This window comes from Erpetoichthys calabaricus, chromosome 6, assembly GCF_900747795.2.
Source record: "Erpetoichthys calabaricus chromosome 6, fErpCal1.3, whole genome shotgun sequence".
NCBI lineage: Eukaryota > Metazoa > Chordata > Cladistia > Polypteriformes > Polypteridae > Erpetoichthys > Erpetoichthys calabaricus.
This window is the reverse complement of record NC_041399.2, coordinates 105,565,661-105,580,072: the sequence shown is the minus strand read 5'-3', so window position 1 is coordinate 105,580,072 and position 14,412 is coordinate 105,565,661. Positions and strand designations below refer to the sequence as shown.

Sequence of the window (14,412 nt, the reverse complement as noted above, 5' to 3'; positions counted from 1 at the left end):
CATCATATTTAGTAGTTGTCCATGTCGGTGAGCTCTTGCTGGTTAAACAACTATAACAGCTGATGGCTTGGTTTGCAGCTGGGCTGTTTTTTTTTTTCTTCTGTTTACAGGTAGGTTGATGGTGTGCAGATCAGTATGTTTATTTCTCCTATTTGTGCAAAATTACAAGAGGTTTTAAAATATTGTTTATAAAGCCAAAGTATTCATGCTGTTACAGTTTTCCTTTTCTCTTTATTCCTGGTGGAGTTGTAACACAGTCGTGCTTCTTTGAATGTAAGCATCCAGTATCTCATTAGTTTTCTTCTATAGAGTAACGTGAATCAACACATAATGTGACTGGAATTTAAGAAATGTTTATTGTGTACAGTATTTAGTTTTTATGTATTTGTGTGCTTTCATTCCCATATTAAATAATCATATTGTGCATTTCAGGACTGTGAATTCTTTCTCCCAGTGAACTAGCCTTTGAATAAAAAATACTTAGATTATTGTGTACAGTATTTAGTTTTTATGTATTTGTGTGCTTTCATTCCCATATTAAATAATCATATTGTGCATTTCAGGACTGTGAATTCTTTCTCCCAGTGAACTAGCCTTTGAATAAAAAATACTTAGAAGTGTAGCCCTTCCTTACACAGGTCACCTACTACTTTGTGTTTCCTGTAATTGAAGATGACTACTTGTTAACTAAAAGCTTATGCACACTGCGTTGCAGAAGTAGATCTAATCTAGTTTTGTAAAGTTTATGTCAAACCACCATTCAACATTCCTCCCTTATTAACAATTTAAAATGAATCGTGAAGAATTTTAAAAGAAACAAAAACCATCAGAATCTTCAAGCAAGTCACGATGCCACTTCGTTTTTACTGTGATAGCTTATCAGCTTGGAGCGAAAGAGAGAGGAGAAAGGAAACCTAATTGCAAACAAGAGAAGTAATGCTACAGTTTTGAAACTGCAATTCCAAGTTTTTAAGCATTAACCAGATACAGTTAGGTCCATAAATATTTGGACAGTGACACAATTTTCATAATTTTCTCTCTTCTTGGCACCACACTGGATTTGAAATCAAGAAATAATTACATGATTGAAGTGTAGGCTTTCAGCATTAATTCAGAGGGTTTAACGGAAATATCATACGAGTCTTTTAGGAATGACAGCCATTGTTATACATAGTCCCCCATTTTCCAGGGCTCAAATGTATTTGGACAATTGACTGACAAGCTTTTCCATAGCCAGGTGTAAGCAGGTCCCTCATGATTTCATTAACAATTAAGCAGGAAGAAGGTCTGGAGTTGATTCCAAGTGTGGAATTTGCTTTGGAAGCCGTGACTGTGAACTCTCAATATGAGGTCCAAAGAGCCTTCCATGAAAGTAAAAACAGGCCATCATTAGGCAAAAAAAACCAAAAACCCATCCTAAAGAGAGAAACACAAGGAGTTGTCAAATCAACCATCTGGTACATTCTTAAAGAGAAGGAATGACCTGGTGAGCTCAGCAAGACCAGAAGGCCTGGACAACCGTGGAAGATTTTTCCTTGGTGAAATCAAAACAATTCACAACTTTTAGCCAAGACTTCACGAAAGTAAAGCCAAATGGTTTACCATAGGGTGCAAACATTTGGTAATCATCAAGCATATGAAAGACAGGTTAGACTTTGCCAGAAAATATTTTTAAAAACCAGCTCAGTTTTGTAACAGTTTTCTTTAGAAAAATTAAATTAAGATCAATATGTTCCTGAATGATGGATAGAGAAGAATATGGAGAAGAGAAGAAATGGCTTATGATCTGTAGCATACTACGTCATCTGTGAAACACGGTAGAGGCAGGTTTTTGGCTTCATCATACTTGACTGCCAATGGATGTGGGTTACTGGTGTTTACTAATGATATGAATACTGAAAAAAGTTGCAGGATGAATTCTAAAGTGTCCAAAGCTATACTGTCGGCTCATATTCAGCCAAATGCTGCAAAACTGATAGGATGACGCTTTATATTACAGATGGACAGTGAGCCACAACATAACTGTGACAGCAAGCCAAATGCTTTCCAATGCAAAGGTGTGGAAAATTCTTCAATGACAAAGTCAGTCGACTGACCACAGCCCAATTGGACATGTATTTTGCTTGTTGAAGACAAAGCTGAAGGCAGAAAGTCCAACGAACAAGCAGCAGCTGAAGACAGCTGCAGTAAAGGCATGGCAATTCTTCAGTAGGGTAGAAGCCCAGCACTTGCAGAAGGCCATAGTTTCCAGACTTCAGACAGTGATTGACTGTAAAGGATTTTCAACCAAATATAGAAAATGCTCGTTATGTTCATGATTATGTTAGTTTGTCCAGATACTTTTGAAAATGGAGTGACCATGTATAAAAATGGCTGTCTTTTCTAAATGGTTCATACAATGTTTTTGTAAAATGCCTTAAATTAAATCTGCAAGTCTACACTTCAATCACATTTTGATTACTTCATTTCAAATCAATCGTGATGGAAAATTATGAAAATTGTATCTCTGTTCAAATAAGTTTGTGGTTCATCATGACAAAGCTTGTTACTTACAGTTGAGGTGATTTGAGGATCCAGGCCTCATTGATTGATTGCACTTTGACGTCTTCCATGAAAATTTTATACAGTTTTTTGTAACTGAGCTTTCCAGGGTTTGAGGTCATACAGTTTTGTTTCATTTACTTACCTCGTCTTCCCCACAACCCTGATCTTGATAAGTGGGTTTGAAATATGGATGGATGCTTTCCTTGTAATGTACATAACAATGAGATTATTTTTTAATGTATATATTCCGACTAAATTACTCCTAAACAGAAAATTATTTGTTATTAAATAATAAATTACAAAAATGAGTGACAGTGACAGCACTTGTCTGTTTAGAAACAATGCAGCAAAGCAATTGCATGACCCCCTTTCACTATGAGATTTCAGATGGCTTTGTATGTTTACACTTGCATTTTAAAAGTGACCTAATTTAAATACTTGCTTGGAGTCTTAACTATTTGTGTTCAAAGTGACAAAGATAAAGCACAAAAATGCAATAATTTTTAATCTTTATTGCCATGCAGTTAAATTATAGTGAGTGCTTTACATATTGTCAGGTGAAAAAACAAATTTAAATGTACACTTAATATTTTTGACACTAACAGTTTTCACCACATAGACCAACATAATTATTACCAAATTCACATCCACGGCTGGGTATGGAGAATACTACAAAATACAAGCTACATTCAACCCTGGATAGCTCCTCTTCTGACATATTTGCACAGTTTTTTTTTTTTATGGAGTATAATTAAGACTTGTTATTCCTTCAGATAAAACCACATGCTTACCACCATCTGCCTCTGTTTGAACTTTTCTCATTTGTCCAAAATGATCTTAATCTTGTTCAGGGTTAACTAGTGGGCATCTTCAGACTGTTAAAAAGAGGTTTAGTGTTGCCATGGAGGGCACCATAGTATCATTGTGTCACATAGACATTTTCATGAAAGGATTTTTAATGTTGTTAACAAGCTGCACAAAATATGTGTGTTTGTACAACCACCTGATGAATACTGAATATAATTTTAATTACACTTGGTTTTATCATGCTATCTTTAGCACTTAGATATGCCTCAATCATTTCTGTATCTGAATTGCTTATAATTGTCTGTGATCTTCCTTCTCACTGGACCTTATTTTGCCATACTATTAAAAAAAGCCTTTTGACCTCACCCACTTCTGTTTAGTCCTGCATTTTTTTCGAGTATGGATTGAATTGGTAGGGAAGGGAAGGAATATTTTGTTCTTTTAACCGAACACTCCGACAGCCTAGGCTTATTAGTCCTGGCTCCTTCTGCTTTCTGCTGATGGGAAGAGTAGGTTATGGTTAAAGCCACCTGGGCCCATGGGTCCATACTATGAAATGCTAAGAATGCATTCTGGTGAAGATAGTGTAATTCTGTGAGGTGCAAGCACTAGGTCTGCCGAAACAGGCAGAAAATGATTGCCATGAGATATCTTCACATTCCTGTCTTTGCAGGAGTGCACCCATCAATAAATAGAAATTTTTGTTGTGAGAATGCTAGAATAAATCCAAGAACCATGAAATCAATGACATGATTTTCCCAATTCTGAGATCTAAAACCAATTTAACGATTTTTTGAAACATAAGGGTGGGCCTAATTAAGTTGAGCTCCGACATCAGCTATTTTGCATCACTTTTAAGATAGCTGGTGTTGGCATAGGTCAACAAGACTTTGAAGCAATTTCAGTGACTTGTTGAATAGATGAATTCAGGCTGAACAAAGGAATGGCAAATGGTGAAAAAAACTTCCTGTTAGGCTGTTCATAAAGTAGCCAGTTGGTGATGTTTGTGTTAGTAAATTTTTATATTTTCTTCAAAATTTTTGAAAGTATAAATGTATTGGTACCCAGTTTGGGGTTATTAAAGACTATGTAAAAAGGCTTAGCTTTATTTTTCCAAACTTCTGTATTCTTAACTATGTTTGCCATACATTTCAGGTAACTTGATATTAAATAAAACTAATTAATACTACATGGCTAAAATTGGACTATATTTATCAAATAAATAGACACTAACTAAAAACACTGTTGATAAAATAACTTTTCATATAAGAAATGGGAAGATGTCTTCCTTAGATCTAAACCAAATGATATAGCTGCTGTAAAGGATCAGATTAGTGCATGTCTGATTGATAGACTACTGTGGAAAATGTTTAGGGATTTATAAAAAAAAAATGCTGTTTCTTACTGTAAGCTTGAGTTCAATTTATCAATATATTTAAGTATTTTGAGCAAATTTTCTACTCAAGACAGAAAAGAATGAGTTCTGTATGTCAATCAGGTAGTCGACTGATGCGCAGCTTTACCCTTCTGTATAATATAAAAATACATATTTGTGGAAGTTCAATTACTTTAGCACACAATGCTAAAATGTGTAGTGTTATAGGCCTGCCCATTGTAAAGTGTAACATTCTTTGATTTTTATTGTGTAGTTTTTAACTCCACAGTCTTGCAGTGACTTATGTTTTAATTTTTTTTTCATTTCCTTCATAGAGAGAATATTGTATGGTCATAAATAACTAAAGATGTTTCAGACTTTGCTTTTTTTTTGTAACTCTTCCATTTTGTGCTGATATTCAACATTCATCTACATTATTCACTATATTGGATTGGGTTTTCAAGAAGTCCTTTTTGAATCGTTTTGCTGTTAACAGAAATAGAATTTACTTATAACATTTCAATTATGAACAGCAGTTAACTTAATACTGACAGTTCAAGGACTCTGTTAGTGACCTCACCATTCTCTTACCAGTTGTTCCCATCTAGTTTTCATTTTATTTTCACATATACATACAGCTTTTATCTTTATGATTAATCTTTTTTGGCAGAGGACATGAAAAGCAGAGGTCATCAATGTTTCACTACTTTCCCTTGCTTGTCCTTGAGCCTGTTACAATGACAGCTATTAGTTTTTTACCTGCTTACTCCTCCAGACACAGCTATGAAGACAGGTGTGATAGAGCAAATATGTAAGGAGTTGAAATAATTCACTGTTAAGGGAAAGCCCTGTAGAGATAGCATGTATACTTGCAACAGTTCATTTGGCAGAGCACTCAGTGTAAGCTCTTGAATCGTTAATGTCAATTCTAATTTTGCATGTTTTTTTTTTTTTTTTTTTTTGGAACACTGAATAATGTGATTTTTTTTTTTTGTTTGCTTGGACATTTAAAGAGTTAGTGGCATTTAATTTTTCAGCGAGGGTTTTCACGCTCTGTAGTGCTCCCATCCATATTTTTCATTAAAAAACCATTTTATTATCCTGTATTTTTCTTTTTTTTTTGTTTTTTTTTTAGTAGGGGAAGCTGTGTTTGGTGCAAATACTCACCGTACTGTACTCGAATACTTATCTGTTTCCATGTGCACCCAACCTTATTAAGAATTGTCTGAATGACTTTTATTCTTGGTGATCATAATATAGGAAATGATGCCAGTTACCAATAACCTGATGAACCAATTATTATTTAATAATAATAATAATACATTTTATTTATATAGCACCCAAACTTGTGGGTGACCACTGTTGAATCATCTGTGAAGCAACTGTAGTGTGAATATAGGGGGCAAGGCTTATTTTAGTCTGAAGCATTAAAACACTTTAAAATAAGCAGTGTCACTTGTTTTAAAATTTGTTTCTAGGATGCTTGTAATTTAAGCATTTTACAACTGACATGTACTTTAATTTTGGAGACCTTCTTTGTCACAGCCTTGCTGGTGTTATTAAACTTAAGGCCATGGCAACTGAATTTGAGCACATCTGTTAGCCTTCAGCTGTCTGCCTAATTGTCTGAAAATAGCTTCAGAGTATTATCCTCTCAGCCAAGGGTGCATATACGGTATCAAAAGCAAGATGACTCCCTTGTTTAGGTGCTGCATGTTGGCTGGTCACATAAACATTCTTGTGAGGGTGTGCTATGAAAAGAAATATAAAAAACATCTTATGTTTACCTTAGGAAGTGGTTATTGAGTATTTTTCTTATCTTTTCATTCTCGGATTTGTAACTGTCTTTGAAAATACTTGATTTATTTATTTTTTTTCAGCTTTAATAGTTGTTTTTGTCCATCAATAATAGCATGTTTCATTCAATCCCCCAAGGTCTGTTTTAGGTCCATAGTGGAATATAATGAACTAGCCAACCCGCGGCGTAGCATACGCCGCATAATTATGTATTGATGGGTGAACACTTCCTGAACAACACAGTTGTCCAAATGGGGTGGGTTTGTGGATACCACTGTGAGTGAATGAAAAGATAGACCTCTGGAGAGAGCAACATATAATTGTCCGTGACTGAAAGCGGGATCATCTGTGACGAAGAAGGCCACGCTGGAGAAAGTTACTTGGTCGGTAGGGATAAGTGTCAGTACTTGTAGATTAAGGTGTAGCGAGTCTTCGTTGTTGACGCTTAATATAGCTTGCGTACTGAGATGTTCCGGAGTCACAGTTGAGAAACACTTTTTTAATGTCTTTTTAAGCACAGGGGGAAAAATGAACATGTGAAACATCCGTAATGTAATAACCCACCAAGAAAAGTAACATTGCAACAATGCTATCTACGACCCGATCTCTGTAAACGGAAGTGAAAACAAAATCGAGCCCGGTGTATTCTTTTACTGCCTTGTGGCGCTGTAGTAGTGCTGCTGCTTTGCAGTAAGGAGACTGGAAGATTGTGGTTTCGCTTCCCGGTTCCTCCCTGTGTGCATAGTGCTTTGAATACTGAGAGCACCGCTATATCAATGTAACGAAGTATTAACAGGAAATTGTATTCGTGTAATAGTAAAAGACAAATTATCCGTGACAAACAACCTGTTTTACATGCTGCATACCAACCCGCGGCGTAGTATACGCCGCATAATCACACCGCTTTTTAAATGTTTTTTGAGCAGAGGGAAAAAAAGAACATTTGCAAAATCTGTAACGCTGCTTTCAGTAAGTACAATGCACACTCGTTTAATTTGTCGGCCACTTTTTGCCAGCCGTGTTTTCTGGTTTGGGCTGCTTTTGCAGTGTTACCGCTTATGCATATTAAATCTAGAAATCCTTTGAGTTACTAATTAACTAACTAACACCAACCCACCCACACACACAGCTTGTGTGAAACAAATGCGCCCGAACTTTCATAATTTTGTTGCAGCCTATAGTGGAGTCAGGCACAGAGAAGGTCAGCTGCTGAGAGAGCATCTCGACTGTTGCAGGGCCTGCATCGGTGAAGCAGGTGAGACGCTAATGAAACAGAGGCACAGGGCTTATTAGTTTTTAAAGACTGCTTCCTTCATTGTGTTTTAACCTCAGTTTTAAAGGATTGTTTTAAGGATCCCATGGGATACCCCTCGCAAACTGTTTTAGACGTTGCATTCAGCAATTCACATCCACAACAAACATGCCTCTTCTTACATGGTCCTGCCGCATCCACCCTCGTTCTCAAAGCATACACACCGCCTGGTCATGTGCCCGCTCGCAAGAGCAACTCACGGAGACCCGCCCACCAACTCTAAGACCATGGCGTGTAAAACAGGTTGCGATGGTGGTGCGTGCGTGCGTCATAACCGAAAAGAATAATGAAAAGTCAACGTGGCTCAGAGGTGCATGTGGACTCCTAGCACAGACGAAAGTAACTTACGGGGTGGTCGGTGAGTTGTTGCGTCCGGGCACATGAGCAGGCAGTGGGAATGCCTAGAGAGCGAGGGTGGACACGGGCCAGGGAATGAGGAGTGTTGGTGGGCGGGGAATCGTTTTCCGTGTTCCTGCAGGACCATCTAAGAAGACGCATGTTTGTCGCGTATGCGGTGGACGCGGGCTGGGGAATAAAGAGTGTTGGGTGGGCGGGGAAACGTTTCCCGTGTTCCTGCAGGACCATCTAAGAAGACGCATGTTTGTCGCGGATGCGAATTGCTGTATGTAGCGTGTAAAACAGTTTGCGATGTTGCACGCGGCCGTGCATCGTAACCGAAAAGTCAGCGTGGCTCAGAGCTGCATGTGGACTGTAGCACAGACAAACAGAAATGACGGAATGTTTTCCGAGGCGTCGCGTCCCGAGTTGGTGGGCGTGGCTCTGCGAGTTTTCGTCGTATCCAATGGTCTTAGAGTTGGTGGGCGTGGCTCCTTCCTGCGTGCTTTCATGGGTGTGGGCGTGGCTCCTTCCTGCGTGCTTTCATGGGTGTCTTGCCCGTTCTGGCGGTGGCTTAGAGAATTATATATATAGATGACACTTAAATTCTCTATATCTGTAAAAGGCTTTATGAGTATATTCCTGTAGCTAATATTTTCCAAGAACAAAGCATACTACTACAAGTGTACTGCTCATCTTAATATGTTTGCTGTATTATGAGTCTCAATCCTTCCAGGCAAGTATGAATTTCAGTTTTCTCTGCAAGAGAGAATACTATTACTGCCTTGCTTAATAGTACATGGTAGGCCCCATGATAAAATGAAACCATTCAATGACCTGATTCAATCTGTGGCACAGATGGACTCCATTGCTTCTCATTTACTTTGCAGCCCTGTTCTTTGGGCTGGAGGTGTACTGCATCTTGGTCAATGTTATAGTGATGACCAGCCTTACTAAAAGAAGGTGAGAAACGAAGAAAAATGGAAAACTTCAACTGTTTGTTGTGGTGGCTGCTGTAATTCTAGTTAAAACCAGACACCAGTGAAAATAATAAGAGATATAGCAGCAAGGCTCTTGCAGTTGTACACAATGCTAAAATAATGAGGTTTCAGCCTTGGTTACATGACCAAGATTTATGGGAGAACCTTTATATTGGCAGGTAATCATTCCCTTATTTAGGGTTATATAACTAAAGGTTCTTCCTCCTGCCGTACCTGTATTTGTATTTGACTGATTTAATAATAATTCTGCAGATTTGTTCAGCTGTTGTGCTGACAGTTTTTCATACAGAATGCAATTTACAGTCTTCTAATAGGAATATTATTTTGTCATTTTGCCTGTCATATTTGTATTGTATATTGATAAGTGTTGTACAGGTCACAAAAAGGGCATGAGCTCATAACACAGTTGCAGTTTCATTCCAGTCTGTTAGTGCTTTGAAATATTGCAGAAGCAGAGATGCTGTTAAATAGTTAATACCAGTGAGGAAGTAGCTATTTACAAGAAGGCTATTGACAATCCAGATGAATAGTATTTATACTGTAGTAAGCATTTTAATTGATAAATGCTGATGAAAATGATTTAGTCAGCAGCATCCAAAGAGAGCAATTTTCCTCTTTCTCATTTGTTTCTCATTGTTAGGCTTCATTTCTAAAGTGATTTGGGTAGGCAGTTTTATTATAGAAGTTGTATCTGCTGACTCACCTGTAGTGAATTACAAAAACATTGAGGATTTTTTTTTTCTGATCATAAAAAAAGTTTCATATTCTAGATTTATAATGGTATGAAATGGCCATGTAGACACAGAAAATGTTTTCTTCAAGCCAGTCTATTCATGTAGCAATGCTGCTGACAGTACAAATAAAATGCACAAAAAATGCACTGACTGTAACAAAAAGGCTATGCCTTTGTCTGTTTTCAGGTTAAATATGTAAAATTGATTATTATTATTATTTTTTTTTAATTTTGGCAAGATTGAGCATGTATATATCAGTACTATTAAATGATACACAACAAATATATCACGTAAGCATTTTGTTAAGGTACTGATAGAATCAAATTGTCTGATATAGAATAATGTGTTAAAAATTAGAGATGGAGATGACAAAATATTTTTAAATAATTTATATTTTATTGGAAATATTCAGTTTTATAGCCTGGTATACATATGTTATAGCTTCAATTTCAATTAACAGATCGTAAAGATAGTTGCAGAGGGTGACCATTTCCCATCAAGAAGTCTTCCTCCACTGCCAAAGTACCTTTGCATAGTCCATAGATCTTTTATACTTCCAATATAACAGTTTGTTTGACCCCTTCATATTTATTTTTTATGAGTAGAAGAAAAACCCCTAAAGCAGTGGTTTTCAAGTTCAGTCCTAGTTTTGCTGCTCGTTGTTATTCCAACCAATTTCACAGTCAATGCATCATTTTTATGTTTAGTTAATATTACTGTATAGTTTTGTGGCCTACAAAAATAGATAAAATTCATAAACATTTGTATTCTTTCTCATAGCTTTAAAGGTGTACGGTGAATTCAGAAAGTATTCAGACCCCTTTCACTTTTTTCACACTTTGCTACGTTTCAGCCTTAAATTAATTTTTTTAACCTCTGAATGACAAAGCAAAAATAAGAAATACCTGTAATATCATACTGATATACATATTCAGACCCTTTGCTATGACATTTGAAGTCTGGCTCATGTGTATCCTATTCCATTGATCATCATTGAGATGTTTCTGCACCTTTTTTGGAGTCGACCTGTGGTCAGTTGAACTGATTTGCCATAATTAGGAAAGGCGCACACACATCTATATAACCTTCCACAGTTAACAATGTATATCCAAGCCAAAACCAAGCTATGAGGTTGAAGTAACTGCCTGCAGAGCTTAGAGATGAGATTATGTTGAGGACACATGTCCTGCAGAAGGCAACAAAACACCAATTTACTTTCATAAGACTTAAATAGAAGAAATTTGGAATCAATTACAGGTCTACCTAAGGCTGGCCTTCCAGCCAAACTTAGCAGTCATGAACTCCAGAGAACCTCTGGTTTGATGAAATCTAGAACACCATCATGTCTGTAGGAAACCAGGCACCACTCATCATCTGTGAAATACCATTGCAACAATAAAGCATAGTGGTGGCAGCATCATGCTGTGGGGTTGTTTTAACTGTGGCAGGGACTGGGAGACTAGACAGAGTTGAAGGAAAGATTAATGGAACAAAGAACAGAGCTGTCCTTAATGAAGACCTTCTCTAGAGTGCTCTGGACTTCAGAATGGGCTGAAGGTTCACCTTCCAACAGGACAACTACCTTAAGCACATAGCAAAGACAACATAGTAGTGGCTTAGAGACAAGTCTGGGAATGCATAGAGCCTGGACTTGAACCCAATCAAACATCTCTAGAAAAACCTGAAAATAGCTGTAGCTGTCCACCAACGGTCTCCATCTAATATGAAAGAGCTTCATAGGATTTGTACAGAGGAATGGCATAAAATTCTCAAATTCAGGTGTGTGAAGCTTGTCGCATTATACCCAAGAAGACTAAAGGCTAGAATTCTTACCAAAAGGGCTTCAGTTAAGTACTGGGGTAAAGTGCCAGAGTACTTGTGTCAATATGATTTTTTTTTTATTTTCAATATGTTTGCAAAAAATTTCTAAAATCTTGTTGTTCCTTTGTCATTCTGCAGTATGGAGTGTTAGTAAATGTGGGGAAAAAAATGACCTGAAATGATTTTAGCACAAGGCTGCAACAAAATGTGAAAAAATGAAAGGGTCTGAATACTTTCTATATCCACTGTATCTTTCTTTTGCTGTGTTCTTTTTCATTTTCCCTGTTATCTAGAGTTTTCTTCCTTAATTGTACCCAAATGCTGATGATTAGCGATGAGCAGTGCAGACATAGTTGCAAATAGTGAATGCTGAAGTGGAGCGCTGTTACTTCACTGCCTTTCCATTTGTGTGGCAATTAAGAAACATTCCTTACAAATGAATAGTAAAATGAATAAGGTAATAAAGGAGAAAACTCTATTGAAAATAATGAAGTAAAAATAATGTAGCAAGGAAAAAGCATTTAAAGTTTCTGCAAAAATGTAAATATTTCAAAAGAACTTGACTTGACAGAAGAAGAAAAACAGGACAGCTCAGTAAACAATGAGATCAATTTAATGATACATTACTTGTAAAATTGGTTGGAATAAAACCAGCAATCACATGGGGCTTAGCCTTAGTCTATTCATAGCTGTGCATCTCCGACTTCTCTTTTTATCAGCTTTACTTTTCTTGGACATTGTAGCAGGCTAGGAAAGCTATCACCAGCCACAGGACCAAAAAATCAGCATTGGGAGAGGAAAAAAAAATCTCTTGGCACATAAATTCAAGTGAGAGAGGATTGTCTGAACACCTGTGAGAATTTGTAGCAAAAGTAAACAGAGATCATGTTACATCTGAATTGACATGGCAATTGATCATATTAAAAAATTGGGTGTAAACGTACGAGTAATGGATTACACAGATCACATTCAGAATTGGTTAGAAACAGACCGCAATTACATTGAAACACAAGTGGAAATGTAAATGCGTTTTCTATCCACGAACTGCATAATGGTCAAGTCAGTGGAGGAAAAAGGGAAAGAATTGAGTGGACAGCAGTCAGACTAGCCATGGAAGAGTTGACAGCATTGACATCTATGCAGCTTTACAAAGTGAGCAGTGTGTCAGCCATGGTGTGTGTGAAGTCGAGTCAAGTGACATTCGTTCATTAAAGACTGTCATGGCTTTGACATCATTTTAAGACACAGAAGTTTCTTTTCACTATCTTCTTTGGTCATCATGAGCAGTCGGTTTTCATTCTATCTACAGATTAGTAGCTGCAGTGTGCTATGCTATGCAGAAAAAATGCATGGCATTGCATTTAAATGCCACTTGTAAATGTAACTTACATACGGATATGATCTATGTATGAAACACATGTAAAAAGGGTTCTTTGAAAAAAATTAATAGCCATCGCGGGCCATATGCAACATGTTTTTAATACTGATGATGTGGGCCACTTTAATAAAAGTACGGCCTGTGGGTCTTGTGTTTGACATCCTTGACCTGGGCTCCACTTGAGAACACCTGTTCGAGGGCAGTGGTTCCAAGGATTAGCCCTGAGGAATTAGTGTGATTAATGGATTTTATTCCAACCATTTTCACAAGTCGCTTGGTCAGTATTACTTCTAATCAGTCTAATTGTTCATTTAGGTTATTTTTGTTCTTATTTTGTATTCAGAAAAAATGTGCTACAATGAAATTTGTTAGTTTTGCCATAGTTTTGAATGTAAACTTTTACAATATTTCTTTTAGTCAACCATTCTGTGGAGGATGCTTGTCACTAAAACTCATTCAGTGTTTGATTACAAGTCACACAGACATAGGTTCTTATGACACTGAATGCTACAGTGGAGCAGCCACTTAAATGTAAAATCAGCTTGAGTGTTAATTAGTAAGAAAAGGTTTAAATAACCTGACCAGTAAGCATTAGCAGAAAAATGAACGTGGCGCTAAAGTAGATGCTCCCTTTAGTATTCAGTGTCATTTGCATGTGTGTCTGCACTGCTCATTGCTAATGGGCAGTATTTGCATACAATTAAATAAGCAAATTCCACATAAAAAAGTTGAATTAAAAAGAAATACTAAAAGAAAGTTAGGCATCAAAAATTAGGGGAAAAATACAAATAATATAGCTAAATAAATCTATCCTACTCGAAATACTTTTCCTAATGCAGAATACAAAAAAAAGTCCGCTAATTAAACAGATCAATGAGATATAAGACTGACTCACTGATTTGTGAAACTAGTTGAAATAAAAACCTGAAGGTGCAGTGCCACCCCAGGACTAAACTTGAAAACAACTGCACAAGGATAATCAAGAGTAAGAAAAGGTTTGTTTAGTGTTGTTACAGGAAAGAATGATTTAATTAAATAATAATGATGAAGTCACTAGTTGATTATAGTTGATTCTGCAACTTTCAAATGTGCTGTGCACTAAATGCTAATTATTGCTAATATAAGTCAATAACATAAGTTATACAAATAGCAGCATGCACATTGTGTTTTACAGAGGAGTGACAACTACAATACAATGAGAAACTGATGAGCACAGTAAAAATTTAAACCACACTTTTGAATATAGTTGAGACTGCAGTATTATTGAGATCCACATGCACTGTAAAAAATGAGCGCAGTTGCAACTA

The 14,412-nt window shown here is 36.7% G+C and overlaps 1 protein-coding gene across 2 annotated transcripts in view; it reads left to right on the top strand.

Moving 5' to 3' along the window:
- rnf152 (ring finger protein 152) overlaps window positions 1-14,412 on the top strand; it is a 214,787-nt gene that overhangs the window by 103,217 nt on the left and 97,158 nt on the right. The window lies entirely within an intron of this gene.